Source organism: Dermochelys coriacea, chromosome 28 (genome assembly GCF_009764565.3).
Source record: "Dermochelys coriacea isolate rDerCor1 chromosome 28, rDerCor1.pri.v4, whole genome shotgun sequence".
Taxonomy (NCBI): Eukaryota; Metazoa; Chordata; order Testudines; family Dermochelyidae; genus Dermochelys; species Dermochelys coriacea.
The window spans coordinates 3051148-3069939 of record NC_050095.1 but is presented as its reverse complement, the minus strand read 5'-3'; the positions used below and the strand labels follow the sequence as shown (position 1 = coordinate 3069939).

Sequence of the window (18792 nt, the reverse complement as noted above, 5' to 3'; positions counted from 1 at the left end):
CCAACTTAGCTAGCCAGGCTGTCTGTAGCGCTTCTTCAAAGGCATAGTCACAGTGTGAGTTGAGATTCCTTTTCTGACATTTGCCTTCTGTCTTCATTCCTTTGCTCTCCAGCTAGCAAACAGGGGCTATTACAAGGCTGGTTAGATACTGATTTCTACATCAGAGAGCTGGGGTTGATTTACCAGCTGGTCAGAGAAACAAGCACGAGAGGGTGGAGTTTAGTGTTCTCCCGCCACGGAGAGATGCTCTTTGACTCACATAGTGGGGGAGAGTCAGAAAAAGCTTCTCAGCTCCCAGAGTGGGGGTAGACAAGTAGGTTCCCCCCAAGCCACACACACATTTTTGCAGGACATCAGACCTCCTGCGGAGAAGCTCCTCAAAGAAAATGTGGCCCCAGAAGTGTCAGAGAAGGGTATCACAGTTTGCCTTACGAGGTGGGTGAGGGAAACCCGTAGGTCCTTAGGTCCCTCCAGCATCTGATGAAACCATTTGTGGGAAAGAGTCTGGGGTAGCCAAGCAGGACAAGGAGAGGACAGAAGAGCTTGCAGCTGGTGTGCAATCCCCATGCTCCCAGTGGCCCAAAAGAAGCAGGGCTCAGCACTTTGTCACCTTCCTGAGCGCGCAGTGCTGACAAAATGAAAGCTACACTAGGGGCAGCTAAAGCCATGAGACCTATGAAAATGAATCAGCCTCCCATCAGGTGGCATCAACTCCCCCCTCTGGGTTTCTGTCCCAGAAATACTGTCAGCTCAATGATTTTTTCCCCTGACAGAGCTTCCAGATTATAAACAGAAGAAGAAGCGGAGAGGACTGCACTGGGGTAAATGAAAGCAGAGGAAAATTGCTTCTCTGGTGATTTCTTTGTTTTGCTCCTGTGATGCTGATGGAAGAACTGGAAGCATAATTTGAGATTGTGACACCATGTCGTCCATTTTTGGGGCTCAGTTTGTGACACTGAGCACAGGGGATCCTTCACTCTCTGTTCTTGTCCCTTCAGGGCAATGGAGACTGGACCAGCCTTTAAGGTTGGTGAACTAGTAGCCTGAGAAAACCAAAGCTTTCTTGTCAGAAAGAAATGGCCCTACCTGGTCCTTTAAGTGGTGGGCTCTGGTGTTTTAACAGCCGAGTCATGGGTTCAATTCCCACAGGGCAATGAAAGTTTTTAAACAAAAATGTCCATTCATTCCGCATTTGAAATTGGGAGCAAAAAAGGGCTCCTTGACCTTATCAACAAGGGAGAGAATGGCTTTTTTCTCAGCAAATATTTTTAAAAGGCACTGACTCGAGCTGCAGATCTCATTTCATTTGTATTTACAATGGAATGATTCTTTCTAATATAGACAGAAATTCTTCAGCTAGCCTTGGATTCCACAGGAATACTAGAAGCAATGGTGTCTAACTAATACCTGCCTTTTTTTCGGAGAACAGGAATATCTGAGTTTTCCAAGGACATTTCCTTTCCAGCACCTTGGGCCTCCTCTAACAATATAGGAAACTGACATGCAGTCAAATACATGGAAAGTTTCTCAGCAAAGGGTTCACTGAGCAGGCCAGGGGAAAAGTTTTGCCACCCTGACCTTAAATGGAAAGCAAGAAGATAACTCTCAGAGTACACAACCAGAGTAGGTAGGGCACCCACTTATGACTCAAAACCACCAATTATGAGTCTCACGTTCTACATTGTCAATGTACTGTGCCCTTCTCCCTCCATCTATATATTGAACAGCTAAGCCTGCCTCCTCTCAAGCCATGTCAAGTCTCTTCTGGATAAGGAGCATGGAATTTACCCAACTAGGTGGCCTGAATGCACAGCTTTGGAGGATCTTTGAATTCCCTCCAACTTCTATCATAAAAATGCTAAGCAGCTGGTTTTGTAATGTTACCGGAGAGGTTGAAATGAGGCCGTTTCTTCAGGTAGAAGACAACGATTGTGTCAGGAGGAAGCCCCATAGTCACCATTGTCATATAATGATGATATGGTTTGTACAACATGTGTCTTGTGAGGTATCATTGTAAAAGTTGTGATCTGATGAACGTTAATACCTGGTTGGATGGTGTGTGCTAGCCTTGTCTGAGAAGTGATGAAGTTTTACTCTGTGTGCATTATTGAAATATTTATGAGGTTGGGAAATGCCCACCATCAGCCTTTCAGGTGCGACAATGGAAAAGCCAGACTCGCTGCTGGCCCATTAAAGGTATCCACACTCCCAAGGTCTATCCCAGGAACTGTGTACAATGCAGACTTCTCCAAGATAGCACAGAGACAATGGACACTGCTTGACTCCCATCCTAGCAAAGGAGCTTTCTAGAGAGTTGGAAGAAACTATGAAAGAGGGGAAGAGACATCCTGACTTGGCCTTGCTCCCCCACAACTCAACACCTGGAAACACATCAGGAAGACAAAGACTGAACTGAAATAATTCAGAGATCAGAAGAGAATAATAATAATCCATTCAAATCAAAGTCCCCAAACAGACTAGTATTGATTTTTCAGCAGAAAATTTTCAATTTGGGGGATTTTGTTTTCCCAGTCAGACCTTGCCAAGGGAAGCAGAGAGAAAATGTTTGAGTTGCCTCGTTCAGAACAGCTTGGCCTACATACTCTAGTTGTGGGTCACTGTCATGACCTTGCTGAGGACAGGGACATTTTAATAATTTGGGGAGGTGCCAGGGTGTCTGGGGGAGACTATGAGGATGTTACCTTTTGAGATAAGATATAGAGAGCTAGACAATTCTTTCAGCACCACATTTCATTTAAAGCAGGGGATCTGAGTTCCTGAGAAGGTTTTTGTTTGCAGGAAGCACCATGGTTTGGTCTGTCATTGTACCAAAGGGGGAGATGGTTGTTTGTAAAGGAAGAGAGAAGACTGAACGCCTTCGATGAGGATGGGATTCGAACCCATGCGTGCAGAGCACAATGGATTAGCAGTCCATCACCTTAACCACTCGGCCACCTCATCTGAGCTGTCAGGGAAAGGACATGAAGAGAAATCTAAGGCCAGCAGAGATAGGGACAATAAGGCGTTTTTAAATACTAAGCATAAGCAGGGTCTGAATGAGCTCCCCCCTCACATCTAGTGAGGAGCTGGGGGAAAGACTTCATGAACCGACCGTTTGCATAGACACTCCTGCTCTGCCTCAGTATACAGCGTGATGGAGCCGCTTTGCCAGAATGACCCGTTTTGGCTGGTGTTGGGTTACAAATCACTTTAGCATTCAGTGAAATGAAATGTTATTATCCTTCCTGTATGAGTGAAGGGCAGCAGAACATACCTAGTCCATCCTGATTGAGGGGCTAGGTGGGTGAGGAATATCTTTTATTGGACTGCATAGAAGTGATTGGTGAAGGGGACTTCACCTAAACCAGTGGTCCCCAAGCTTGTGCCCTCTTATCCGTGTCTGCGGCTCCTCAGAAGCCACAGTCGAGAACCAGGGCTGGGAGTGGGGCTGTTGTTTCCTGGGAAGAGGGGTGCGGACAGGGGTAAGGGGGACGAGGCTGGGCCAGGAGCCAGGGGCCCAGGCTGAGGGTGGGGTTGGGGAAGAGCGGGGGCAGAGTGGAGCTGAGTGGTGCTCCCTCCCTGCCCTCCAGGGGGCTGGCTCAGGCCCTGAGGTGCCCCCATGAACATTCCTCTGTGTCTCCCTAGGAGGCATACTCCACATTTTGGGGACCACTGACCCAACTCGCTAAGCAAGGACTAGTGATGCCAAAGCCCAGGGAAAGGTAGAACAAGAGCAGGGACCCTGGCATTGGAACCGTGGCCCTGCCCCCCCCCCTTTCTGCCTGCAGCCCTACCCTCTTCACGCCTCCACCCATGGTCCCATCAACTACGTCATCTCTGTTCCACCCCTTCCCCCACTGCCCCACCCTGCTTGCTCCTTAACCCCCCCCCCATGGCCCTGAGACCAGAGAAGCTCTGTGCCCCAGCTGCAGCCCCCCCGCCTCCGGCCATAGCAGGGAATGAGAGCACCTCCAGCCCTGGGGCCAACATAGGGGAGACTTTTCCAGGGGGCCTAATTTGTCCAGGGGCCCTAATCATGGGCCCCATTGGCCCATGTGGCAACCCGCCACTGCCCCCTTGGCAACACAGCTTCGGGGAGGCTTAGCTTCCCCGAGCCTCCATGACATGCCGCCCAGGCTACTACTGCTCAGTGTGTGGCCAGTATCTCTGTGTTCTCTGCTGTTCATGCTGGCCTTCGGGGTGGGCCACCCAGGCAGGCACCCAGGGCACCCGGTCATCAAAGGGGCACATGCAGCAGTGCAAAGGTGCACGCTGCCAGTGTAGTGTCAGAAACTGCTTCCCGGGGGGGCTCCCAGATTTCTCCCTGCTTCTTCCCAGCTCAACCCCTCCCACAATGTTCCTCCGTGGCCCCATAGAGGGTTGCAGGGGAGCGAGGAGCAACACGAAGTGTTCCATGCATCCTGATCACTTTCCCCACCTGGGCTGTGTTCTGAGACGAGCATCAGAAGCTGCTTCTCTCTGCCCTCCCCTTATACAGCCCAGGTGAGGAAGGTGACCTGGATGCAGGGAGCTCTGAAGTCACTCCTCACCCCCCCACCCCCACAGCCCCTAGGGGTGCCCGGAAGAGCAGCATTCCAGGGAGAAGAAGGCAGCAATGCCAGGTGCCCCATGCACACAGGTCAGTTTCCCCACATTGGCGCAGGAGGGGTACAGCAATTAGGGGTGAAGGGGGTGCAGGAGAGGGGCAGTGGCTGAGGGCACAGGAAGGGAATATGGGAGTTAAGGGCAAAGGGGACACAGTGTAGGGGTTAAGGCACAGGAGGGGGCAGGTGTTGGGGTGAAGGAGGTGCAAGGGTTGGGAGTGCAGGAACTAGGGGCAAAGGGGGAGTAGGGAGCCCACAGGGGCCAGGGGCGTGCCAAAGTTCAGGTTTTGCCCAGGGCACCATTTTCCCTAAGGCTGGTCCTGGTGAGGAGTTTCCCCATTGAGAACATTTCTTGCTGGGAGGGGGTAGAAGAGAAAAGAGGTGTTTTCTCTCTCTCTCTCTTTCCTCTCCATTTTTTCCCATTCCTTCAATTCCAGAATTCTCCCTTGTATTTCAGACTGGGATTAAAGGCAGCTCCAGACTTTCCCTCTCTGCCTTCTGGGAAATCAAGTTCAAGTTTTTACAAGGAGCTAAAGAAGCCTCAATGCTGCATCTGAATTAATGTCACATTTCTCACTACTTGACAGAAAGAAATGTCATTTCAATCCCAGGTGAGTCCACTCCAGTCATGCCTTAGGGCTTTGCGTCACCATGTGGGCATTTCACTTCCCTCCTCAGTTTCACACAGAGACACAATTTCCTTTGCACAGATCCATGAACAGCAAAACCTTTCTGTGTCTCTAGTCTGAGCGAGGGCATTCAATTGCATTGAAACCTTCTCTCCTGCAATGGCAACTGTCAGATAGAGGGGCGTGGCCACCTTCAGCCCTAACAGTGAGATATTCCCTCTCCTCTTTCTTCATGCTGCTGCTGTTATTCCATGAAACATGAACGATGGAATAAAAACCTAGGTTTACTCCAGGGTGAGGAAAGAAAGGTGCCACCAACTCCCCCAAAAATCTCAGTGACCCAAAGAGAACCCACCCCTGCAATTGGAGATACAACGGGAAAAGGGACTGTCTGAATTGTCAAAGCAGGGAATGAACAATCTACAGCAAAATCATTAACCACAAACACACTCTAACCAGGCTCCAGCCAGTAGGGAAATGGGCAGAAATTCTCGCTGTTCAGCAAGGGCCGCACTTACCGAACTGTACAGCAGTGAGTGTGCTGGGTAAGCTGGTCTCAGCAAACAATTGGAAATGACCATTCAATGAGAACAGAACCATCGTGTAGAAAAGCCCCTGTATTAAGTGGTTGTGGCTGAGCGCTTAGGGAGCTGGCCTAGGAAAGCATGGAGGTCTTTCTGTGGCAGTTTGGTTCTTGCCAATTAGGGAAGGCTGGTGTGTGGTGCCTTCATGGCTGTACTTTCAGTGCCCGAGCACCCAGGGAGCCAAGTCTAGTTTTACTCTCAGGCCAAGGACAAGTCTACATTTCAAACATTGAGTCTACACTGCTGCAGCTCAGTAATGAAGATGCTCTGTGCCAGGGTTTCTCAAACTTCATTTCACTGCAACCCCGTTCTGCCAAAGAAACTTACTACATAACCTCGAGAAGGGGGACCAAATACCAAACCGCTCCACACTGGGCGGGGGGGGGGAACCAAAGCTGAAGCCTGAGCCCTGCCCCTCTGCGGGGGAGAGCAAAACCAAAGCTTGAGGGATTCAGCCCTGGGTGGTGGGGAATCAGACTTTTGGCTTCAGCCCCAGGCCCCAACAAGTCTAACGCCAGCCCTGGTGACCCCATTAAAACAGGGTCACGACCCACCCTGGGGTCCTGTCCCACAGCTTGAAAACCACTGCTCTGTGCTGATGGGAGAGAGTTTTCCTGTCAGTGTAGTTAGTCCACTTCCCCAGGAGGTGGTAGCTATGTCAGTGGGAGAAGCTATGTCAGTGGGTGTGCAAGTTGCGGTGTTTACCACATTTATGAAGTTTAATCGAACCCCATTATTAAAAGCACCTGTGGTCTGGGAGTAGAAAAGGAGCTTGCTGAAGCAGGATCTGTCCTTCAAAGTCCTGGAGATCGTGACTCCAGCCCACTGTTGTTATGGGGGTATAGCTCAGTGGTAGAGTGTTTGACTACAGATCAAGTGGTCTGTGGTTCAAATTCAAGTGCCCTCTTATAAGCTCTTTTTTTTAAAAAAAAAAATATATTTTCATTTCCATTCTCCATTATGTTCATGAATTCCACTGTATGAGGATTCTTGAAATGAATGTAAACACTCAATGTTTCACTGTGCAAATGCATAAAAACGTAGCAAACCTGTCCATCAACTGAAATCATTCCAGTCTTCTGTGTTTAGTTTATGTTTTCATAAATTAAACAAAGATATAATATGAATACACATTTGCAGATCCCTGTTCTCCAGGGGCTATGCTGTGCAGAAGAACAAGAACCACCTCCAGTTGGGGGTTCGGAAGTCTGATGAGCAAAGGCAACTTGGTGAAGGCTACAGTCACCAGCACTCTGGTGGTGGCTCTTTCACATTCAACCAGCAGCTGGGCCCCCAGGACAAGGCATGAGAAGAAGACAGTGGCTCTGAGCAGGAATATAGCCACCAAGAAGCTGACTAAAGCTGCCAAGATCCCCAAGAAGGCCACCATGCCCATGTCTGGAATAATCATCAGAATGTGGTGACTGCAGGGGGGACCAAAAAGGTAGAGAAAAACCCTCAAAAGGTGTAATCTGCCAAGCCCCAGAAGGTGGTCAAGATCCCACCTAAAATCAAGACTGGAGAGCCAACTTCAAAGCACCCAAAGCCAGAGCTAAGAAGGTGTACTGAGAAAGAAGTGAAGAGACTTCTATTGGGATGACTCCTGCTCCCCTAATGGTTCTTTTATGATCACCATGGACCACCCAGAGAGATCAAAGTCCTGCAGGACAAACAGCCCCATGGATAGTATAATGAAGTGGTGGCAGTGGGGAGAATTGTTTCTCTTCCAGATGGGAAGTGCTATGTTTTGTGTAACACCTCCCAGGTGTGTGACGCACTGACAGGAGAGCTGCCTAGAGCTCCCACATGAGCTCATTCTCTTTGACCTGCTTCCACCATTATTTCAGAACCAGCACGAGTGAGTGTGTCCCTGTCACTTCACCTGCTATAGAACAGGCTCTGTCTGCATCCCATCTTCGATTAATCCCACTTTTTAATAGGTTTCAGAGTAGCAGCCGTGTTAGTCTGTATTCGCAAAAAGAAAAGGAGTACTTGTGGCACCTTAGAGACTAACAAATTTATTAGAGCATAAGCTTTCGTGAGCTACAGCTCACTTCATCGGATGCATCGGATGCATTTCCCACTTTTTAATGTATTCCTATTGTGATACTTTCCCAATTCTCTGCCTCATTCTAACATTCAGGTCAGAGATTGAATATGGGGAGGAATGGACTAGTTTGCATGACATTTGGTAAGTTGCCATAGTATGTGATTGAAAACTCTGCTGGAGGTGGGCAAGAGCCTGTTACAAACATAAAATAGCTAAGCTTTACCAAACGTACCTGTTACACATTCAAACCTTCCTGTATACACACAATAGAAATCAACAGCCTCAGGAACAACTGTGACATCATAATAAAAAAGGTTAACAAAGGATATGCTGTTGTCATCATGAATAAGTTGGAATATGAACAAGAGGCTGCCAGGCAGCTCTCTAAGTCCACATTCTACAGGCCATTATCCTCTGAGCCCACTGAGGATTACCAGAAGAAATGACACCATCTGCTCAAGAAACTCCCTGAAAAAGCACAGGAACAGATCTGTGCAGACACACGCCTAAAACCCTGACCAGGGGTATTCTATCCACTTCCCAAGATCCATAAACCTGGAAATCCTGGATGCCCCATCATCTCAGGCATTGGCACTCTGACAGCAGGATTGTCTGGCTATGTGGACTCTGTCCTCAGGCACTACACTCCCAGCACGCCCAGCTATCTTCGAGACACCACTGACTTCCTGAGGAAACTACAATCCACTGGTGATCTTCCAGAAAACACCATCCTGGCCACTATGGATGTAGAAGCCCTCTACACCAACACTACACACAAAGATGGACTACAAGCCGTCAGGAACAGTATCCCCAATAATGTCACGGCAAACCTGGTGGCTGAACTTTGTGACTTTGTCCTCAGCCACAACTATTTCACATTTGGGGACAATATATACATTGAAGTCAGTGGCACTGCTATGGGTACCCTCATGGCCCCACAGTATGCGAACAATTTTTTGGCTGACTGAGAACAACGCTTCCTTAGCTCTTGTCCCCAAACGCCCCTACTCTACTTGCGCTACATTGATGACATCTTCATCATCTGGACTCATGGAAAAGAAGCCCTTGAGGAATTCCACCATGATTTCAACAATTTCCATCCTACCATCAACCTCAGCCTAGACCAATCCACACAAGATATCCACTTCCTGGACACTACTGTGCTAATAAGCAATGGTCACATAAACACCATCCTATATCAGAAACCTACTGACCGCTATACTTACCTACATGCCTCCAGCTTCCATCCAGGACACACCACACAATCCATTGTCTACAGCCAAGCTCTAAGATACAACCGCATTTGCTCCAGTCCCTCAGACAGAGACACACACCTACAAGATCTCTATCAAGCATTCTTAAAACTACAATACCCACCTGCTGAAGTGAAAAAAACAGATTGACAGAGCCAGAAGAGTACCCAGAAGTCACCTACTACAGGACAGGCCCAACAAAGAAAATAACTGAACACCACTAGCTGTCACCTTCAGCCCCCCAACTAAAACCTCTCCAGTGCATCATCAAAGATCTGCAACCTATCCTGAAAAATGATCCCTCACTCTCACAGATCTTGGGAGACAGACCAGTCCTCACTTACAGACAGCCCCCCAACCTGAAGCAAATACTCTCCAGCAACCACATACCAGACAACAAAAACACTAACCCAGGAACCTATCCTTGCAACAAAGCCTGATGCCAACTTTGTCGATATATTTATTCAAGTGATACCATCATAGGACCAAAAAGAAAAGCAATACTTGTGGCACCTTAGAGACTAACAAATTTATTAGAGCATAAGCTTTCGTGAGCTACAGCTCACTTCATCATAGGACCTAATCACATAAGCCAAGACATCAGGGGCTCATTCACCTGCACATCTACCAATGTGATATATGCCATCATGTGCCAGCAATGCCCCTCTGCCATGTACATTGGCCAAACCAGAAAGTCTCTACGCAAAAGAATAAATGGATACAAATCTGACATCAGGAATCATAAGATTCAAAAACCAGTAGGAGAACACTTCAACCTCTCTGGCCACTTAGTAAAAGACTTAAGGGTGGCAATTTTGCAACAGAAAAGCTTTGGAAACAGATTCCAATGACAGGTTTCAGAGTAGCAGCCGTGTTAGTCTGTATTCGCAAAAAGAAAAGGAGGACTTGTGGCACCTTAGAGACTAACAAATTTATTTGAGCATAAGCTTTCACGAGCTACAGCTCACTTCATCGGATGCATTTCCAATGAGAAACTGCTGAGCTTGAATTAATATGCAAACTAGATACCATTAACTTGGGTTTGAATAGAGTCTGAGAGTGGCTGGGTCATTACACATATTGAATCTATTTCCCCATGTTAAGTATCCTCACACCTTCTTGTCAACTGTCTAAATGGGCCATCTTGATTAACACTACAAAAGTTTTTTTCTCCTGCTGATAATAGGTCATCTTAACTAATTATCCTCTCACAGTTTTTATGGTAACTTCCAACTTCTCTGTAGATATATGTATGTGACAAAGTTCCTCCTCTACCTTGGTGGGTCTTGTGCTTATTGGCAGATTTGCTTGCCTTGGAGCTTCACAGCAGCCCTCAGTTTGGCCATTTTCATGAACCCACAGTCCAGGTCAACTCCTCCTGTGTCTGACCAGGAGTTGGGAGGTTTGGGGGCAACCTGGGCCCACCCTCTGCTCCAGGTTCCTGCCCAGGGCCCTGTGGAATGCAGCTGTCTAGAATGCCTCCTAGAACAGCTGTGAGACAGCTACAACTCCCTGGGCTACTTCCCCATGGCCTCCTCCCAACACCTTATTTATTCTCACCATAGGACCTTCCTCCTGGTGTCCAATAATGCTACTACTCCTCAGTCCTCCAACAGTCCGCATTCTCACTCCTAGTACCTCTTGCTCCCAGCTCCTCACACACGCACCACAAACTGAAGTGAGCTCCTTTTTAAACCCAGATGCCCTGATTAGCCTGCCTTAATTGATTCTAACAGATTCTTGATTGGCTGCAGGTGTTCTAATCAGTCTGTCTGTCTTAATTGTCTCCAGAACGTTCCTGATTGTTCTGGAACCTTCCCTGTTACCTTACCCAGGGAAAAGGACCTACTTAGCCTGGGGCTAATATATCTGCTTTCTATTACTCTCCTGTAGCCATCCAGCCCAACCCTGTCACAATATATATCTTACTATATGTTCCATTCTATGCATCTGATGAAGTGGGCTGTACGCCAGGAAAGCTTATGCTCTAATAAATTTGTTAGTCTCTAAGGTGCCACAAGTACTCCTGTTCTTTTTGTGGATACAGACTAACACGGCTGCTATTCTGAAATAGAAATTGGGGCTCTAAGGCCATGTCTACACTACCCGCAGGCAGCGGTTAGTGATCGATCTATCGGGGATCGATTTATTGCTTCTACTGTAGATGTGATAAATTGATCCCTGATCACTCTGCTGTCGACTCTGGAACTCCACCATGGCGAGAGGCGGAGTCGACAGGGGAGCGGCGGCCATCGATTCCGCACGGTGACGACGCACCCCAATTATAAACTTATCTTCAGCATATAGGCTGCTGAACCTAGTGAGGGGGGAGGATCTCAGTGGTTGGGCTCCAGCCTGAGCGAGAACTTCTACATTGCAATTAAACAGCCCTTGGCCTGGACCCTGAACCTGGCAAGCCCCAATCAGCTGGCTTGGACCAGCTGTGTGTTTTTAATTGTACTGTAGACTTATATTTGGTGTCAAAATCACAGCTTTCTCATCAGGGAATCAAACCGTAGTCCCCCAAGTGAGAGGTAGGGATAGTCACCACTATACTCATGAGACTGACAACTGCCCCTGAACAGGGACCTAGGGGAACAGCTTGGCCAGCTCCTTGGACAGCTGTGGTTGTCAGGAGACCCAGCTAGGCAGGACTTGCTCTGGGTTCTGTGCAGGGGGAGATTAACTGGGAGAAGTGGGGAGTTTGCCTCTGATTTACAGGGAGCTTTGCCAGAGTGGAGCCTGTAGGTCACATGCTGGGGGGCTGTCATGGGCACACAGGCTCAGTGCTCTGGAACAGCTCTGAATCAACCCCAGGCAGGACCCTCTTCAGGGTGACACCCCTCAGGGCATGCTCACACTAGGGGAAGCCTCCTTGCCTTCAGCACCTCCTGGGACTGACCTTGGACCTTTCAGCACCCCTGTTCCACACCAAGAGCTTCCTGTAGTGAGTCATCTCAGTGGGACACCTTGGAAAGCCTTACACTCCCCAAAGGGGAGTCGTGCATCCCCAACTTCCACAATCACCAGTGTCTCTCAGCCAGTGTTGTAAAACAGAAGGGTTTATTAGCGGTCTGGAATAAATCCTGGGAAAGTTCTTTGTTAGCACAGGAAGCAGGAAAATTCAGCAAAGTCCATCTTGGGGAGACCCAGAACTCAGAGCCTGGGCTCTCCCCTCAAGTCCCCAAAACAGCAGACTCCTTGCTTCCAACAGCCGAATCTCAGCCATGCCCTTTTGCCCCTCTTCTGCCCTTCGTTCTGTTTCCCAAGCAAACTGGTCCCCTGGCCTCCACCTCTTTCTTTCTTCTCCAGCTCCTCCCAGCCAGCTGGCTGCTTGCAGCAGGTATGCCCCAGATACAGAATTGCTGGCCATTGTCTGGGCCCAAGAAGCTAGACAGCAGCCACACATGCCCTTTAGGGGTCTCTGCAAAGATTAAACACCCTTGTCCCATCACCTAGTTCAGTGGTCCCAAAACTTTTGAGGGTCACCCCCCCCTTACCCTTGTCCATGCATCCCCTTAGCTGTGGTTGGGAGTGGGGCCACAGCTATGGGGGAAGGGATGCGGACAGGGGTAAGGGGGCTGAGGCAGGGGCCAGAGCTGGGGGTGGGGGCTGAGACTGGCAGCAAAGCCCCAGGTGTAGGGCTGGAAATGGAGCCCTGGGAGTGGTGCCGGCAGCCAGGACCAGCAGCTGGGGCCAGGAGCGGAGCTGGGCAGCGCTCCCTCCCCACCTGCTGTGGGGGCTGGCCCCGGCCCCAGTTGCATTCCCCTGAATGCTACTCCATTCCACTTGGCACCCCAAATTTTGGACTTCTGACCTAGAGAATTGTGCAACAAATAGGGGAAACTGAGGTATACCCAATATGCATACAAAATATTCACAAAATTCCCACTTCATCACAGGGGTGTCAGTGGGGTCTGAGCTGGGCAGCAGCACTGTGAACGTGGGGAGGTTTCCCTTTGGAAAAATTAAACTGTAAAACATCCCCCTGTGTTCCAGGGAAAGCCTCCCATTTATCCTTAACCCCCTTCCATGAAAATCTCCACCCCTGCCCTGGCTCAGAGAAACCCCCTCACTCCAACACAGATTTTTAACTTTTCTTACTTTTCCTTGGCCTTGTACAAACATTTTTCCCATCAAAATGATCAAGGGCTTTTAAAATGAGAATAAGAGAACAAACCAAATCAAAGAAACCGCGATCGAGCTCCCCACCACACAGTTTGGGTCTGAATTTTTCTCCTGAAATTTGGAGGCAATAAAACTCAGACTGCTATTGTCCAGAAAACAAACCTAAACCTCCCATACAGTACCTAGGAGATCTATTTCTGAACCACCAAGGCTTCCGCTCTTTTTGTGTGATTTCCAGCTGCCCAATACTGCTGCTATTCCAGGGGCACAATTCTTGGCTCCAGTAAGCATTTCTCTCCGCCTCGTTCTGTGCATCACAGGTTTTTCTAGGAAAGGACAGGGAATGGTTTTCAGGTCCAGTGATCCTCCTCCAAATCAAGCTAGAACCTGAGAATCCTTCCCCTTTCCCAGGTTGTGGGAGGGGAGACATTTAAAAGAGCTCTCTGAGCTATTGCATGTGGCTAAGTAAAGAGAAAAAGCAATATATTCCCCCCTCTGCTTTGGGTGCTGGATTTACTCTTTGAATTTCAGATGACTTCGAATCTGGGCATTGGGCTTATTTATCAGTTTATCTGGAATTGGGGCTTTGATTTGGAAACAGCTGTGATGGCTGAGTAGTTAAGGCCTTGGGCTAATAAATCAAGTGAGGTTTCCCAGCAGAGGTTCAAAACCTACTTGCAACAAAGACTGATTTTTTCACACACACGCTTACACAAAGACAGTAAATCTGTACAACCTCCTGATATAGTCTCGATTTACTCCCCGTCCCAACGAAACCCTATTCTGCTATTACGCTGTCCTGGGATAAAAGGGAAGGTCCTCTCATGGATCAATAAGTGGTTAAAAGGTTTTCAAAATGGAGAGAAGTAAATAGTGGTGTCCCCCAGGGGGTCAATACTGGGACCAGGACTATTCAAGATATTCATAAATGATCTGGAAAAAGGGGTAAACAGTGAGGTGGCAAAATTTGCAGATGATCCAAAATACTCAGGAGAGTGAAGACCAAAGCAGACTGCAAAGAGCTACAAAAAGATCTCCCCAACCTGGGTGAAAGGGCAACAAAATGGCAACCCCCTAAATCAGGGGCCTGTTCCAGCCCTGAGTCTGGACTACTGGGATCCCTCCCACACAACAGGGTGCCCACAGATTACAGCCTGAAAATAGGCCCATGAAACTGAACACCTGCTCTCCCTGACAGGGCCTTCCCTAGACCAAAGGGCACCCCAGGCAAGAAGCTTCTCTGCTGCCCCACCTCGTATGTTAAAATTTTGAATACCTTATCTTTTATTGAATTTGTAGCTCATTTGAAGGGAGGGGCAGAGCTCTATGACAGAGTTTCTGTAGTGTAGTGGTTATCACGTTTGCCTAACACGCAAAAGGCCCCCGGTTCGAAACCGGGCAGAAACATGCTGGATTACTTTTCCCTAGCTGTCCAGCAACATGCTCTTCCTTCTGCCACTGGCCTGTCCCTGGGATAACCCTGACCCCTGCAGGACAGAGGGTGGTGGAATGAGCTGAGAAAGCACCTTGGCATTAGCCGTGGAAAGCTAGAGCATCTAGGCCAGTCACCTTTTGGAGCCTTGTGGCTTGGCCTCCTCTGCCCTTGGACGTTGGCCTACTGAGGCCGGCTCTTCCGGCTGCCCTCCTTGGCGTGACTTGACAAAGGAGGAAGGGAGGCAGGAATGGGGCAAAAGAGGAAAGTCATGCTGAGGACGGCAGGACAGAAGCTAAGTGCCTCAGTGTGGTTAGTAGAGCGCCACCATTCGTTCTGCCAAAGCCTGGGGAGGTGCGGTTGGCTGCTGGGAGGTAGAATCCTGTGACTGTCTCTTGGCTTCCCAGGGATGGCTACTTGCAGTCCAGGAGAAGAAGCGGGGTTCTGGGTGAAAGGAAGAGAAGCAAAGATGAGTCCGAATGGGCTCCGTTCTGGCCAAGATGGTGTGCTGTGGTGGGCTTGGGAGTTGCCTGTGAACCGTGGGTGGACTTGTTCCGGTGAGAACAGCTGCTTCTTTTTGGCCGACCTGGTGGCACCAGTGGCAGCTTGCCAAGTGGCAGGTGCTGGCTAGAGTGAATGCGATATAGGAAACCCCAGCCTGCCCCTCTGGACCAAGTCCACTGCTTGTCTCCTACATTGTGATATCCAGATTTAAATCTTCCTGGTATGTGCTGTGGCTTGTACATTAAGCCTTCCTGGTTGGCTTTGGCATTGCCAAAGTATCTGCATTGAGATTGCATTAGTTTGAAGATCTGAAGGTTTCTGGCTTGATGCCAGGCTTTAGCACACCCTTTCACCCTGGGCATGTAGTGCTGGGCTTTTTTCTGACTGTGCAGCTGTGCCCTTTGAACTCCTGAATGTTCCTAATTTCAGAGGCAACACTTGCCGAGGGCAGTATGTGGGTCATGTACCCCACCTGGATTAGCTGTCCCTGCTACATCATGTGGTGTTGCCAGGCTCTCTCCCTGCACGGCAGCTGCCGGAGGGGTAAGTGGAGAGGAGCTGCCTTTTCTGCTTCCTCTTCCTGCATTGTTCACACCGGGGGGGGCGGGGGGGGCGGGGCTGCTGATCCTAAGGAAGTGAGGCTGAACCTTGAAATTGTGCCCCTCCGCACCTCTTACAGCAGACACCAATCATCTGTGCCTGGTTTTCAGCTCCTCAGCCAGAGGAAAAGGTTGTATTCTGCACCTGAGTGTCCAGCCCTTACTTTCTTTCTCATGAAGGGGAGGAACAAAGAATCTCTTTTCTAACCCCCGTCCTGCCGTTGACCGAGATGTGACTTTCTAAGTGGAAGATTCAGAGTTAGTGGGGCCCTGTGTGCATAAAGTCCATGAAACATTCCCCTTTCATCCCAGCCCTGGTATGTCGCCAGTAGCTGCTGTCCCCTGGTATCAGGGAAGGAAGTTTCCACCCATCCAGGAGACCCCAGCCTGGAACTAAAGTCAGTTTCAGGCTTCTCCTCTTCTCCTCTCTTCCTTCTTAGAATCAAGTTCACGTTTTTACCAAGAGTTAAAGGAGCCCAAACCCCCCGAATCTGGATCAATGTCACAAGTTCCCAATGTCTCCATGGAAGACAATTTGTTAAATCCCAGATGAGTGGAGTGAAATCAGTTCTCAGCCTGAGTCCTTTGCTCTTAATCCTGAGGAGATTGTCCCACCAGGGGGCTATTCCCGCCTCTCTTTCACACTGAAGCACAATTTTCTTTGCACAGACACGGAACAGCAAGATCTTTCTCTGTCCCTTGTGCAAAGCAGGGTGTCAAATTCCATGGAACCTTCCTCTTCTGTAATGGAAACAATGGACAAGCAGGGGGCTCTGGGCACATCCTGCCCTGGCCAAGACATGTTCTTTATGTTGCTCTTGTTATTTCATGGAATATGTGGGATGGGGAACAGGCTGAGTTCACTTCAGCTGGAGAGGAAAAAGAACCCTGAAAATCTCAGGGCAAACCCAACCCCTGCTTCCAGGATCACTGAAGTGCTGGGGATTTGAATAGGAAAGGAACTGTGTGAATTGTCAAGGTGGGGAATGAATAACCATCTACAACTAGATCCACCTTATTAACCACCGACACAGGCTAATCATGCTGCAGATAGAAGGGAAACTGGGAGTAATTCTTTGCTGTAGAGCCATGGAAACTGACCCAATTGCACTGCAATGAATGTGCTGGGGAAAGCTGGACTTTAGAGGAGGTGGAAATAATAGGTCCTAGTAGGGTGACTAGACAGCAAATATGAAAAATCAGGACAGAGGGTGGGGGGTAATAGGACCTTATATAAAAAAAAGACCCCAAAATCGGGACTGTCGGTATAAAAATGGGACATCTGGTTACCCTAGGTCCTAGAGACAGCTGGAGTTCCCCACACTACTTCTGCCACCAGGGTCAGGGATTGAGCTGTTCACAGTGCCCACCACCACTATGACCTTCCAGCAGGGGATTGCAACACCCCCAGTTCAGGGGAGAGGGCTGAGTGTATCTCTGCACCCTGAGTCCAGGGCAGGCACTCTCTCTCCCCCACATATAGAATCTGGCTCTTCTGCAAAGTGACCCCTATGAACCAGCAACCTCCACGAGAGCATGATCCAGGGGGAAAGGACTTCCCATGAAGCTTATAAGCCACTGGATGCATTAGAAAGAGGCAGGCTCTGAGCGCAACAACTAGCAAAGAAGGTCACTTTGGGGATGTAGCTCAGTGGTAGAGCACATGCTTTGTATGTTTGAGGTCCTGGGTTCAATCCCCAGCCTCTCCAAGTTTGCCTTTTACACTGCTGCTTTGCTCATGCCCAGCTGGGATGTGGCCCACCAGTCTCACACTTGCACAAGTTTCAATCCTGAGCAATGAGGAGAAAGTGCCAATTGCATGGAAGCTCTGCAGGGGTTTCTGCTCCTAAATCAGCTAGGTGCTTTTAAGATTCCCACCCACTGGGCTGCTTGACAGGAAGGAGAAGGGAGAATCCTCCAGGACTGGAGGGAAGGGCCCCATCAGCACAGACCGAGGGGCAAGGACCCAGAGGGGCAGTCAGTGCTGAGAGAAGTCAGTGGTTTACACAAGACAGGGGACACTGTCTCTTTGAGGGGACAGGAGGGGAGGGCAGCTTGTTTACAATGATGCTGATGATGAATAGAAAAAAGGCAGGAGTCAATGAAACATGAGAGTATAGAAGGGGAAGGAGAAGGGCAGATCCGCAGAGGGCAATGAGTGCTCATACACCCCAGTTCATAAGAACACAACATAAGAATGGCCATACTGGATCAGATCAAAGGTCCATCTAGCCCAGTATCCTGTCTTCTCAAAGTGGCCAATCCTAGGTGCCCCAGGGTGCCACACGTTGACTGGGTGTTATGTGAAGAAATATTTCCTTTTCTTTGGTTTAAACCTGCTGCCTCTTCATTTCATTTGGTGACCCCTAGTTCTTGTGTCAAGAGGAGTAAACACTTTCTTATCCACTTTCTCCAACCCAGTCATTGTTTTATAGACCTCTATCATCCCTTTTCCAAGCTGAAAAGTCCCAATCTTATTCATCACTCCTCATATGGAAGCTGTTCCATACTCCTAATCATTTTTGTTGCCCTTTTCTGAACCTTTTCCAATTACAATATACCTTTTTTCAGATGGGGTGACCACATCTGCATGCAGTCTTCAAGATGTGGGCATACCATGGATTTATATAGAGGCACCCTGGCTTGTCCTAGATAGAGAGACTAGACAAACAGGGACCCAGACCCCTACAGTGATCCCATGGACAAGAACCTGGTTGGGAGTGGGATAAAGGTTTCCTCTGGACAAAGGGGAGCTGAAATCCCTCAGTGTCATGGAATTTAAGCAGTGCAAGCTTCCAACTCTGCATGGCTGTGGCTTGAGGTGCATCAGCAGAAGGTTGGGCTGGAGGAACCTGGAGAGTACATAGGTCCTAATCTATGGTTCTGCTTGTTTGTTTTTTGGTAGGTTAAATGAATGCAGCCTCTGGTCCAGTCTCTCCCAAGGGCGTAATGTTGCTTTGCACAATGAGAAATCTTGGGAAAGGATTGAAATGAAATGGAAGCAGCATA

At 48.9% G+C, this 18792-nt stretch overlaps 2 protein-coding genes, 4 non-coding genes and 1 pseudogene across 8 annotated transcripts in view; 4 read left to right on the top strand and 3 right to left on the bottom strand.

Annotated features, from left to right (window-relative positions):
• LOC119849428 (zinc finger protein OZF-like) overlaps window positions 1–18792 on the bottom strand; it is a 776365-nt gene that overhangs the window by 139973 nt on the left and 617600 nt on the right. The gene's annotated exons all lie outside the window — the stretch shown is intronic.
• LOC119849371 overlaps window positions 1–18792 on the top strand; it is a 1398949-nt pseudogene that overhangs the window by 793654 nt on the left and 586503 nt on the right.
• The window catches only part of LOC119849376 (zinc finger protein 420-like), a 3142523-nt gene that overhangs the window by 2742465 nt on the left and 381266 nt on the right, over window positions 1–18792 (bottom strand). The window lies entirely within an intron of this gene.
• Window positions 2880–2961, bottom strand: TRNAS-GCU. Its single transcript has one exon. It is a non-coding gene; the product is annotated as a tRNA-Ser (tRNA).
• Window positions 6653–6724, top strand: TRNAC-ACA. The gene has a single exon. It is a non-coding gene; the product is annotated as a tRNA-Cys (tRNA).
• Window positions 14583–14655, top strand: TRNAV-AAC. Its single transcript has one exon. It is a non-coding gene; the product is annotated as a tRNA-Val (tRNA).
• TRNAT-UGU lies at window positions 17421–17492 on the top strand. Its single transcript has one exon. It is a non-coding gene; the product is annotated as a tRNA-Thr (tRNA).